The sequence below is a fragment of the Triticum dicoccoides genome, chromosome 6B (assembly GCF_002162155.2).
Source record: "Triticum dicoccoides isolate Atlit2015 ecotype Zavitan chromosome 6B, WEW_v2.0, whole genome shotgun sequence".
Lineage (NCBI taxonomy): Eukaryota > Viridiplantae > Streptophyta > Magnoliopsida > Poales > Poaceae > Triticum > Triticum dicoccoides.
Window position 1 is genome coordinate 237,954,061 of NC_041391.1, and position 12,565 is coordinate 237,966,625.

Consider the following 12,565-nt stretch of genomic DNA (forward strand, 5'->3'; position numbering starts at 1 on the left):
AAAGTCACTAATAGCGGAGAACAAACGAAGAGATTATGGTAGGATATGAAACCACCTCAAAGTTATCCTTTCTGATCAATCTATTCAAGAGTCCGTAGTAAAGTAACATGAAGCTATTCTTTCCGTTTGATCTTTCATAGAGTTCGTACTAGAATAACACCTTAAGACACAATCAACCAAAACCCTAATGTCACCTAGATTCTCCAATGTCACCTCAAGTATCCGTGGGCATGATTATACGATATGCATCACACAATCTCAGATTCATCTATTCAACCAACACAAAGTACTTCAAAGAGTGCCCCAAAGTTTCTACCGGAGAGTCAAGACGAAAACGTGTGCCAACCCCTATGCATAAGTTCACAAGGTCACTAAACCCGCAAGTTGATCACCAAAACATACATCGAGTAGATCACGTGATATCCCATTGTCACCACAGATAAGCACATGCAAGACATACATCAAGTGTTCTCAAATCCTTAAAGACTCAATCCGATAAGATAACTTCAAAGGGAAAACTCAATCCACCACAAGAGAGTAGAGGGGGAGAAACATCATAAGATCCAACTATAATAACAAAGCTCGCGATACATCAAGATCGTGTCGAATTAAGAACACGAGAGAGAGAGAGAGAGAGAGAGAGAGAGAGAGAGATCAAACACATAGCTACTCATACATACCCTCAGCCCCGAGGGTGAACTACTCCCTCCTCGTCATGGAGAGTGTACGGATGATGAAGATGGCCACCGATGAGGGATCCCCCCCTCCGGCAGGGTGCTGGAACAGGGTCCCGAGAGGTTTTTGGTGGCTATAGAGGCTTGCGGCGGCGGTACCCCCAATCTATTGTGTTCCTCAATGTTTTTAGGGTATATGGATATATATATAGGCGAAATAAGTCGGTCAGGGGAGCCACGAGGGGCCCACGAGGATGGGGGGGCGCCCTGGACCCTAGTAGCTTCCTCGTTGCTTCCCTGACGTCTACTCCAAGTCTCCTGGATTGCTTCCGTTCCAAAAATAACTGTCCCGAAGGTTTCATTCTGTTTGGACTCCGTTTGATATTCCTTTTCTGCGAAACACTGAAATAGGCAAAAAAAAAAGCAATCTGGGTTGGGCCTCCGGTTAATAGGTTAGTCCCAAAAACAATATAAGAGTGTATAGTAAAGCCCATTAAACATCCAAAATAGGTAATATAATAGCATGGAACAATCAAAAATTATAGATACATTGGAGATGTATCAACTCTCCGGTAGAAACTTTGGGGCACTCTTTGAAGTTCTTTGTGTTGGTTTGAATAGATGAATCTGAGATTGTGTGATGCATATCGTATAATCAAACCCACGGATACTTGAGGTGACATTGGAGTATCTAGGTGATATTAGGGTTTTGGTTGATGTGTGTCTTAAGGTGTTATTTTACTACGAACTCTAGGGTTGTTTGTGACACTTATAGGAATAGCCCAATGGATGGATCGGAAAGAATAACTTTGAGGTGGTTTCGTACCCTACAATAATCTCTTCGTTTGTTCTCCTCTATTAGTGACTTTGGAGTGAATCTTTGTTGCATCTTGAGGGATTGTTATATGATATAATTATGTTATTATTGTTGAGAGAACTTGCACTAGTGAAAGTATGAACCTTAGGCCTTGTTTCGAAGCATTGCAATACCGTTTCTCTCACTTTTGTTACTTGCTACCTTGTTGTTTTTATATTTTCAAATTACAAAAACCTATGTCTACCATCCATATTGCACTTGTATCACCATCTCTTCACCGAACTAGTGCACCTATACAATTTACCATTGTATTGGGTGTGTTGGGGACACAAGAGACTCTTCGTTATTTGGTTGCAGGGTTGTTTGAGAGAGACCATCTTCATCCTAAGTCTCCCACGGATTGATAAACCTTAGGCCATCCACTTGAGGGAAATTTGCTACTGTCCTACAAACCTCTGCACTTGGAGGCCCAACAATGTCTACAAGATGAAGGTTGTGTAGTAGACATCAGTTTGGCCCCTCATGGTGGAGGTAAAACCCTACATCGTGCTTGATTGATCATTGATAATCATGACGATCTCGGTTACAGGGGTGAGGTTTTGCTACCTCTATCTCGAGAGCATCTATTTTGACCTTCTCTAAGACTTGTTTATTGAGACCTGTCTATTGAGACGTCTAGAAAAAACTTGATCCTCTTGGGGCGCCCCACTCCTCCTTATATAAGTTGAAGGGGCGGGTTACATGTAGAGTCCAAGTTGGATTAAGATTCAAACTATTCTAACTTCTCACTGTGGGCTTCTTAACGTCTTGGGCTTCTCTCCGTGGGCTTCTTAACGTCTTTGGCTTCTTAAACCCAGGCAACTCATCTCCGAGACTCATCTCCGTGACTCCATGCATCTGCCGGGTCACAATCGGTCTGCCAGGTCATAACTGTCTGCCGGGTTAGAGACCGTCTGCTAGGTCTCACCTGCAGGGTCTCACCAGCCGGGTCTCACCTGCCGGGTCTCACCAGCCGGGTCTCACATGCCGGGTCTCACTAGCCGGGTCTCACCAGCCGGGTTAGGATCTGAGATGACCTAACATCAAGGCGACTTAAACCGAGAGACGACTTAAGCCTTAGGGCGGCTTATCCTTATGAGTTGGGTCTTGGTCGTGGGGAATATCGCCAACATTAGCCCCCAGTTTAGCTTTGAATTTATTCATGCTAAACTCTTAAAATAAGAATATGTAAAGGGACCGGCTCACTCAAAAAATACCATTTGACCAGCTCCTGAAAATTCTGAATCTCTGTCATATCAATAAACTGACGTTGGCTCCTTGGAGAAAAAATAACCCTTATTATCTTCAACTGCCTTGGCTTGATAAAATTCATATGACGTTGTGCCAACTTTCAATACTTCAAACTTCGATAAAAAATTTGTATGATGTTAAGTTGTCTGAATAACATAGAGCAAATAATCTTTGCAAATTTCTCCCTCAAAAATTATGAGACCTAGTTCGCTCAACACTGATTTTTTTTTGAAGGTGTTCTCCTTCACCTGTAGCCCCCAAGTCTTGAGTAGAAGAAAGTAATAGCTTAAGACTTGCTTCAGTATAAATACTGGAACCTTGAAGAAATCCGGATTGTTCATCTCAGTCATCAGTCATAAAGTGAATATTTTGTACTTCACATGTGTAGCCCCCAAGTGCCTGGTAGTCTTGCCTGCAACAATCAGGGACTTATAACAGTCTTATGCTTATAAAATTTGAGCTAGTGTAGCCCCCAAGGGCCGGGTCATTATGCAATAAGGAGCAGGGACTTTTGAAGATTTGATTATATACTTGAGGAGCAATGTGTAGCCCCCAAGTGCCGGCTCAGTAAGACAATAATGAGTTGGGACTTAGAAAAAGATAGAAGGTTGGCTCATCTTCCGGAGATAACCCGATGATTTGAATAATGTGATGACTTGAAAAGCGACTTGCATTAGCCCCCAAGTGCCATGGTGCATGCTTGCAGCGACATGGGACTTGCATACTTGATATAATCATGATTTGAATAATGTAGCCCCCAAGTGCTAGGTCGTATGCCTGCAGCAACTCGGGACTATTCCTTCCATTATAAAATAAAACCATATCCATTATGTGAATGATGTTGTAGAAAGCCTTGCATATCAATACTAAACCACGCTCTTTATTGTAAGATGATATTCTTGGATGAGAAATAATAGCCATTACTCTGAAGGAGCTTTGAAAACCCCAATCATCCAATACTGGTTATGATAACCATAATGAAAATCCAGCCATGTTGGCTATTTAAGACTTAAATAATATAATCCGATATGAAAACCTCAATCATTCAACATTGGTTATGACAACCAAAACCAAAATCCACCCATGTTGGCTAGTAAGGATTGGAATATGTAGCCCGGTTTGAAAACCAGTTTCTGCCAAAAAGGTTAAATAGATGCCCTGGCGACTTAAGGCCAAAAACCAGGGCAGGTGACAACCCAAACATATACAACCTAATATGATTATTAACACTATAATCAAGCCCATTCAAATCAAAATATATTGACAATTTGAAGTCAAAAATTAGGGTGGGTTACCAAACCTTGAATGTTCATGGAGCAATTGAAAAACATACCTGTAGATTTGGATCATACTAATAGGTTAAACATCAATATCCAGTGCTAGTGACAGCCTAAAGACTTGCAATCGCATGACCTCAATTGTTCCAACTGAATCATACTGGCGACTTAAAGTCCATAGCCATGGCAGGTGACCCAAATACTCAATCATGAATAGCATAAACCGGGGTCACGTAACCCGGGGATTCATAACTTGCGCGAAAGCCAAAACTTGAGAGTATAAAAGCATCTGAAACCCAAAAAAGAAAATATGCAAATCTCAAATATTCATTAGGCCAGCTTTCAAAGCATGACCAAAAAAAGTTGGCTCACAGGCCACACATTTGCTTTCAAAGGCAGCAACAGCATTTTGGCACTTAGACCACACGATTGCTTTCAAAGGGCAACAACAGCCTTTTGGCACTTAGGCTACATGATTGCTTTCAAAAGGTAGCAACAACCGTTTGGCACTTAGGCCACATGATTGCTTTCAAAGGGCAACAACGGTTGTTTGGCAGTTAGGCTACATGATTGCTTTCAAAAGGCAACAACTGCCATTTGGCACTTAGGCCACATGATTGCTTTCAAAAGGCAGCAACAACCGTTTGGCACTTAGGCCACATGATTGCTTTCGAAAGACAGCAACAACCGTTTGGCACTTAGGCCACATGATTGCTTTCAAAAGGCAACAATAGCCGTTTGGCACTTTGGCCACATGATTGCTTTGAAGGCAGCAACAACCATGGTTGTACCTGGCTCACTGTAAGCCAGCCCTCTCGTGACACAAGCCACCGTTTTAACCTTAACAAGTTCAGGGTCTTGAAAAAGGTTGACTGTTAAGAGTTCGGCGGGTCACCTGGCGGAGTAGCAAGTTGCAAACAGGCAGGTTTAACCCATAATAGTGGCATTCAAGCCAGAAATTCTCCGACGGTCTTTAAACTTTCATCAATGTGGCAGTAACCTCCAGGACCGGGTTATTTTCCCTCCAATGGCCCGGGGTTCTTGAATTTGTTGAAACAGGCAAAATTTGCTGAGTCATGTCCGTGTAGCCCCCGAGTCTTAAGACAACTCGAGGAGTTGGCTTGAGATTCTCCATAGTTGACCGAGATATAAACCCACATATAGTTGAATAGCAGAACTCTAGAATGTGTTGAAGATGGAGGCAGAGTGGCAAATTGATGATCTTCTCAACACTCATTGTATATCCTTGGCATTGATAACGCGATGTGAATCCACAGAAGGGTGATGTCGACCGTGGCGGGTTATACATGATCCCGTATGAGTTGTGTTAGTAACCCGGCCACTAGTTCATCCCGGCTGGTTGTTGAAGTTAACCAAACCGCAGTGGCAGCGACTTGCGCGCCTGCCCATCGAGCCATCCGGTGGAGGCTGATAATAAATCATTTTTTGCTTCAAAGTTGTTGGAGTAGACCGGGCCGCAAAGGCGGCGGCTTGCGCGCGTCCATTCACCGTGTAATAAGGCACGGACGAACACAGATGCAGAATGTCGCCAACGCGTGCTCCGTACCAACTGTATAAGCCACTTTTGTCGTGACTAATTATCCTGCATAAAGGATATTGCAGACGAGAGTAATTGTTCTCGAAATAATAAAAATGTATCAATAAAAAATTGACTAGATTGATTTAACGTGATATGTTTGGCTGGAAATTATCCGCCGCAATGTTGATGATCATGACGGCAAAGATGAAGTCAACTGCGGGCGAGTCGTAGATGCTCGCAATCCTTTGCGTGTATACACTGATGAATATTAAGCCGCCCACTGGAAAGTTATTAAATGTGTCGATCAAGGATTGATACTTTGTCTCCAACTTCCAAATGGAGATCTTATATGCCGATCTTCTTCTGGTACTTCTGTATTCAAGGTTTGCATGGCACAGTCCAAAGACCCAGTGTATGGGTACTTGCCAGTGGCATCAGGTTGCATCTTTTCAATTTGTGTTTTCCCGTAATCAAAGGGCAAACTGCAAGCAGACGCAAAGAATCGAGAAATGGCACTGGTTCCAATAACAGTCTGATATTCTCCGGTACCCAATTGTCTCTAAACAGCTCAACACTTTGATCATAGGACGCAAGCATACCCATGTTTAGTGACACAACCCCCAACACAGTTGGTCCTGCACCCTTCTAAAGCGCAGGGACACCTTCATCAGCGGTGATATGGTAGAGTGCGTGGAATGCATTTTTGTAGTGACGCCGCTATGCTGCTGGTAAGGTCGAGTCAGCTTGCATCCTAATGATTGCCAAATCATCAGGACTGCCCAGACATGCGCCAACCACTCCAGCAATTAGACCAATAAAAGCTTTCTGAACAAGTGGCAATGGCTTCCCATCATTTCCCTTAATTGCTTTGTTTGTCAAAACCCTGAAGGACCCAAGACGAGTTGTCGTATATAGAACGCTGATACATCTCCAATTTATTTATAATTTTTGATTGCTCCATGTTGTTATATTATCATTCTTTGATGTTTTACAATCATTTTATAGTCATTTATTATCATTTTTTGGTACTAACCTATTGACATAGTGCCCAATGCCAGTTGTTGTTTTCTGCTTGTTTTCTACATCGAAGGAAATCAATATCAAATGGAGTCCAAACGCAGCGAAAATTTTTGTGGATTTTTTTGGACCAGAAGACATCCAGTGGGCCGAAGAAGTACTGGAGAGGGAGCCCGAGGGGGGCACAAGACACCATGGCACGCCTGGGCCCCTAGGCGCACCCAGGTGGATTTTGCCCACCTCGGTGACCTCCCGCACCGCCTCTTTGCTCAATAAATAACCCAATATTCCAGAAACCCTAGGGGAGTCGACGAAAATCAATTCCAGCCGCCGCAAGTTCTAGAAACACCAGATCCAATCTAGACACCATCATGGAGGGGTTCATCATGTCCATTGGTGCCTCTCCGATGATGCGTGAGTAGTTCTTTGTAGACCTACGGGTCCGTATTAGTAGCTAGATGGCTTCCTCTCTCTCACTTGATTATCAATACATTGGTCTCTTGGAGATCCATATGATGTAAGTCTTTTTGTGATGTGTTCGTTAGGATCCGATGAACTTTGAGTTTATGATCAGATCTATGTTTTTATCCATGAAAGTTATTTGAGTCTTCTTTGATCTCTTATATGCATGATTGATTATAACCTTGTATTTCTTCTCCGATATTTGGGTTTTTGTCATGGAATTGTCACGGCAAATGTCCTAGTGAAAGGACTTAGTCGTGGAGCCATCGCAACTAGGAAGCTTGAAGGGGTTAATTGGGACAAAGGACACAAGGTTTATACTGGTTTGGCCCCTTACGGTGAAGGTAAAAGCCTACGATCCAGTTTTGAGTGGGATTGCTTATGTCTCGATAACCAGGGAGCGAATCGCTGACCTAGCTCTCGAGTTGATGTTACTTGCCCTGAACCGCCGCTGGGTCGTCCCTTTATATACAAGGGCCGACGCCCAACGGCTCTACAGAGTCCCGGTCGGCTCATAAACAGTGCCCAGCTCGGTCTCTTAACTATTCTTGCCTTACAATACAAGTCACGCATACATGGTGGTTTATCACTACGGGCCTTAAATTGCCTCTGGGCCATGGGCCTTTAACTAAACCGCCATCCATAACCTGAGTCTTGGGCTTCAAGAATATTTGCAAGTATGGATCCTCTGGATGAAACAGCTACTTGCCACTGGTACTTCTTCTGTTCTTCTTAATGGTGTCCCTGGGAGGAAATTCATTTGCAAAAAAGGAGTCAGACAGGGGGACCCTGTATCTCCTCTGCTTTTTGTTATAGCTGCTGATCTTTTGCAAACTGTGATTAATGGTATGTTCAGGAAGGGTATCCTAAAACTACCTATTCCTTGCCATGATCAGGACTACCCTGTCATACAATATGCTGATGATACATTGATCATCCTACTTGCTGACAGGGCACAACTTCTAGCCCTGAAGGATATGCTAAAGGTATTCTCTCACTCCACAGGTCTTGATGTAAACTACCATAAATCTTTCATTATTCCTATAAATGTTGACCATGCAGTGATGGTGGACCTTGTTGCTGCTTTTGGATGCCAAACTGGCAAGATGCCTTTTACATATCTTGGTTTACCTGTGGGAACTACAAGGCCAAAAATGGTGGACTTCATGCCTCTTGTGGACTGTATGGAGAGGAGAATGACTGCCAGCTCCTCCTTCCTTAATCAAGGTGAAAGATTGCAGTTCCTAAACTCTACTTTGTTCTCCATTCCAATTTTCTTTCTGGGTAGCCTGACTGTTCCTGCTAGTATCCTTAAGCAGCTGGAAAGAATCCAAAGACAATGCCTGTGGAGGAAACATAGAGATGAGCCTGCACCATCTCTTGATGCCTGGGATCTGATTTGTAGACCAAAAAATAAGGGTGGTCTTGGTATTCTAAACCTAGGAGTTCAGAATGTGGCATTGCTTCTCAAGCATGCTAGTAATTTCCTTAATAGGAGAGATATTCCTTGGGTGTCCTTAATTTGGGATTCATATTATTATGATGGAGTGCCCCAGGGAACAAAATTTTGTGGCTCCTTTTGGTGGAGGGATATTTGCAAGGTAATGCAGCATTTTAGGGATTGCTCCTGGGTGCAGATTAATGCTGGAGACACTGCTCTTTTCTGGTCTGACAATTGGAATCGTGGCAATGAGGTTTCTAGCTTGCAATCTAGATTTCCAAGATTATTCTCTTTTGCCAAGGATCCCTGGATCTCAGTTAAGGAAATCTTCAATACCTTGGACTTATACCAGCATTTCCACCTCCCTTTGTCTGCTCAAGCGTTTGATGAGTTAAATTTAATCAAAGATATGTTGGGCTCCCACAGTAGAGATGCTACTTCCAAGGATCTGTGGTTATGGCAGGGTTCCTCAAAGGTCTTCAAGCCCAAGTTGTTTTACTGCCATACGTTTGTGTCTGAATATTTCAACCCCTTAATGTGCTGGATTTGGAAATCCTCTTGCACTCTAAAGATCAAGGTTTTTGCTTGGATGCTTATCATGGACAGACTAAACACCAAGGATATGGTTGATAGGAGACACTGGCACATGGATGATGGTGTTTATTCTAAGCTCTGCCCACTTCAAACTAGAGAAACAAGAGACCATCTGTTTTTTAACTGCAACTTCAGTGTTAGAGTTTGGAATTATCTGCATATTGATTGGTCTGCTGGCAACTCCATGTCTGACTTGGTTATTCAGGCAAGGAGAAGCTTTGATAAGCCTTTTTTCACTGAAGTAGTGTTTATGGCCTGCTGGAATATCTGGATCATCAGGAATGCCAAGGTTTTCAGAGGTGAGAGGGCAAGTTTCAATAAATGGAGATGTGCTTTGAGGCATGACATGACTCTTATGCAGCACAGAATCAAATCTGTTTACAAGGATGACTTGCTGAAATGGATCTCCTTCCTGCCCCCTTAAGTTTAACTTGTTGTTTAGTTTTTTATTTTCTTCTTGGTTACCTCTTGTAATCATGTTGTTGTAACTGTTACCTATTATCAATTAAAAAAATGAAATGTTGTGGGAGTTTGCCCCATAGTTCACAGTCAAAAAAACATTAGGCCCCAGATTGATTTGAACTGGTTTTCATGTCAATCTTCGACACTTAAGGAAAAAATCTTCTGCCTTTATGAAATTTTTTGTAACCCGCCATGACGTCATTTTCTGGACTTGTGGTAAACCCGCCATGACGTCACCTGTTATAAAAGTGCGTTTTATCCAATATATCCCAACAGATCTTTGTCTTGATAACCATCCCGAAAATTGAGGCGTCCTTGCAGTTGAATAACTCATGTTTTCAGCCTCCTCTTTTTTCGCGCTCTTTAGTGGCCCTTCCTTATTAATAGACCCGACTAGGTCTTTTTTCATTCTTCCTGTTCCACATCTTCTTCCTCTCGCCCCCATCTGTTACTGGAGCTCCGCCGCCGTCGCCACAGCGCACCTCATCTCCATTGAGCTTGGCCGCTGCATCGACCTGAAATTGACTAGAGAACGGTTGTCGGTGTCAAAACCGGCGGATCTCGGGTAGGGGGTCCCGATCTGTGTGTCAAGGCTGATGGTAACAAGAAGTAAGGGACACATATGTTTTACCCAGGTTCGGACCCTCTCGATGGAGGTAAAACCCTACTTCCTGCTTGATTAATATTGATGATATGGGTAGTACAAGAGTAGATCTACCACGAGATCGTAGAGGCTAAACCCTAGGAGCTAGCCTGTGATGGTATGAATGTAATTGTGATCAGCCTTCTAAGGACCAACCTCTCCGGTTTATATAGACACCGGAGAGGGCTAAGGTTTACATGGAGTCGGTTACAAGGAAGGAAATATAATATCCGGATCGCCAAGCTTGCCTTCCACGCCAAGGAAAGTCCCATCAGGACACGGGCTGAAGTCTTGAGTCTTGTATCTTCACGCTTCAATAGTTCGGACGCTGTACATAGTCCGGCTGTCCGGATACCCCCTAATCCAGGACTCCCTCAGTAGCCCCTGAACCAGGCTTCAATGACGATGAGTCCGGCGCGCAGTATTGTCTTCGGCATTGCAAGGCGGGTTCCTCCTCCGAATACTCCAAAGTAATTATCGAACACTGAAATCGTGTCCGGATTTGAAAAATGGTCTTCGCATACCACCATAGAGAGAACGATATTTCACAAATGCAATCTGCTGACAATTTTTCCTGATGACGTGACACGTTATTATGATCGGATCCATTATTCGAACCGTTTCCACACAACCAGCTACAACGCATATTACGAGGCGGTTTCTGTGACACGTCTCGTCAAAGCAGAGATCGTGTCCCCTTATTACGGGATTCTCATTAATACGGGTATGGGTAATCTAACCGTGCCGCTAATCGCAGCGAGTGGGAGGCCGTCGGGCTCCACCAGGCAAGTGGGGAAGCACAAAAAGCCTTTTATCGCCTTTATAAGGAGGTCAGGTTCCTTTCTCCTTTACCCATGCCTTCTCCCGCTAGCTCATTCCCCTCTGTGCGAGCCCTAACGCCCAAGCACTCTTCTTCCCCGTTGAAAGGAAGTCTCACGAAGATGTCTGGATCTGGAGTAGGAGGTAAATGGATGGCCTCAGCTGTCTAGGAGAAGGACATCAAGAAGCTCCGGGGAGCCGGGTATCTGGCCCAGAAGATCGGCCATCGTATTACCCCGGAGGGACAGGTCGTCCCCACTCTGGAATCCCATGAGAGAGTCGTGTTCCTTCCCCATTTCGTTTGTGGGTTGATACGTCTCCAACGTATCTATAATTTTTGATTGTTCCATGCTACTTTATCTACTGTTTTGGGCAATAATGGGCTTTGTTATCCACTTTTATATTATTTTTTGGACTAACCTATTAACCGGAGGCCTAGCCCAGATTTGCTGTTTTATGCCTATTTCAGTGTTTCGAGGAAAAGGAATATTAGACGGAGTCAAAACGGAACGAAATCAACTGGAGAAGTTATTTTTGGAAGGAAAGCAACCTGATAGACTTGGAGTGCACGTCAGGGGAGTCCCAGGCTGCCCACGAGGGTCGGGGGCGTACCCACCCCCCTAGGCGCGCCCCCCTGCCTCGTGGGGCCCCCGTAGCTCCTCCGACGTACCCCTTGCACCCATATATACTCTTGTACCCTAAAACTTCCAGAACAGAAGATAGATCGGGAGTTCCGCCGCCGCAAGCCTTTATAGCCACAAAAAACCTCTCGGGAGCCCGTTCCGTCACCCTGCCGGAGGGGGATCCCATCACCGGTGGCCATCTTCATCATCCCGGTGCTATCCATGATGAGGAGGGAGTAGTTCACCCTCGGGGCTGAGGGTATGTACCAGTAGCTATGTGTTTGATCTCTCTCTCTCTCTCTCGTGTTCTCTCTCGTGTCCCATCTATGGCGCGATCTTGATGTATCCTGAGCTTTGCTATTGTAGTTGGATCTTATGATGTTTCTCCCCCTCTACTCTCTTGTGATGAATTGAGTTTCCCCTTTTGAGTTATCTTATCGGATTGAGTCTTTTATGAGAACACTTGATGTATGTCTTGCCGTGATTATCTGTGGTGACAATGGGATGTCATGTGCCACTTGATGTATGTTTTGGTGATCAACTTGCGGGTTTCGTGACATTGGAACCTATGCATAGGGGTTGGCACACGTTCTTGACTCTCCGGTAGAAACTTTGGGGCACTCTTTGAAGTACTTTTATGTTGGTTGGATGAATCTGAGATTGTGTGATGCATATCATATAATCATGCCCACGGATACTTGAGGTGACAATGGAGTATCTAGGTGACATTAGGGTTTTGGTTGATTTGTGTCTTAAGGTGTTATTCTAGTACGAACTCTTTTATAGATTGATCCGAAAGAATAACTTTGAGGTGGTTTTGTACCCTGCCATAATCTCTACATTTGTTCGCCGCTATTAGTGGCTTTGGAGTTACTCTTTGTTGCATGTTGAGGGCTTGTTATATGA

General features: G+C 44.0%; 1 pseudogene; it reads right to left on the bottom strand.

The window, feature by feature from the left end:
- Positions 1-5,902: 5,902 nt before the first annotated feature.
- The window catches only part of LOC119321070, a 59,767-nt pseudogene continuing 53,104 nt past the window's right edge, over positions 5,903-12,565 (bottom strand).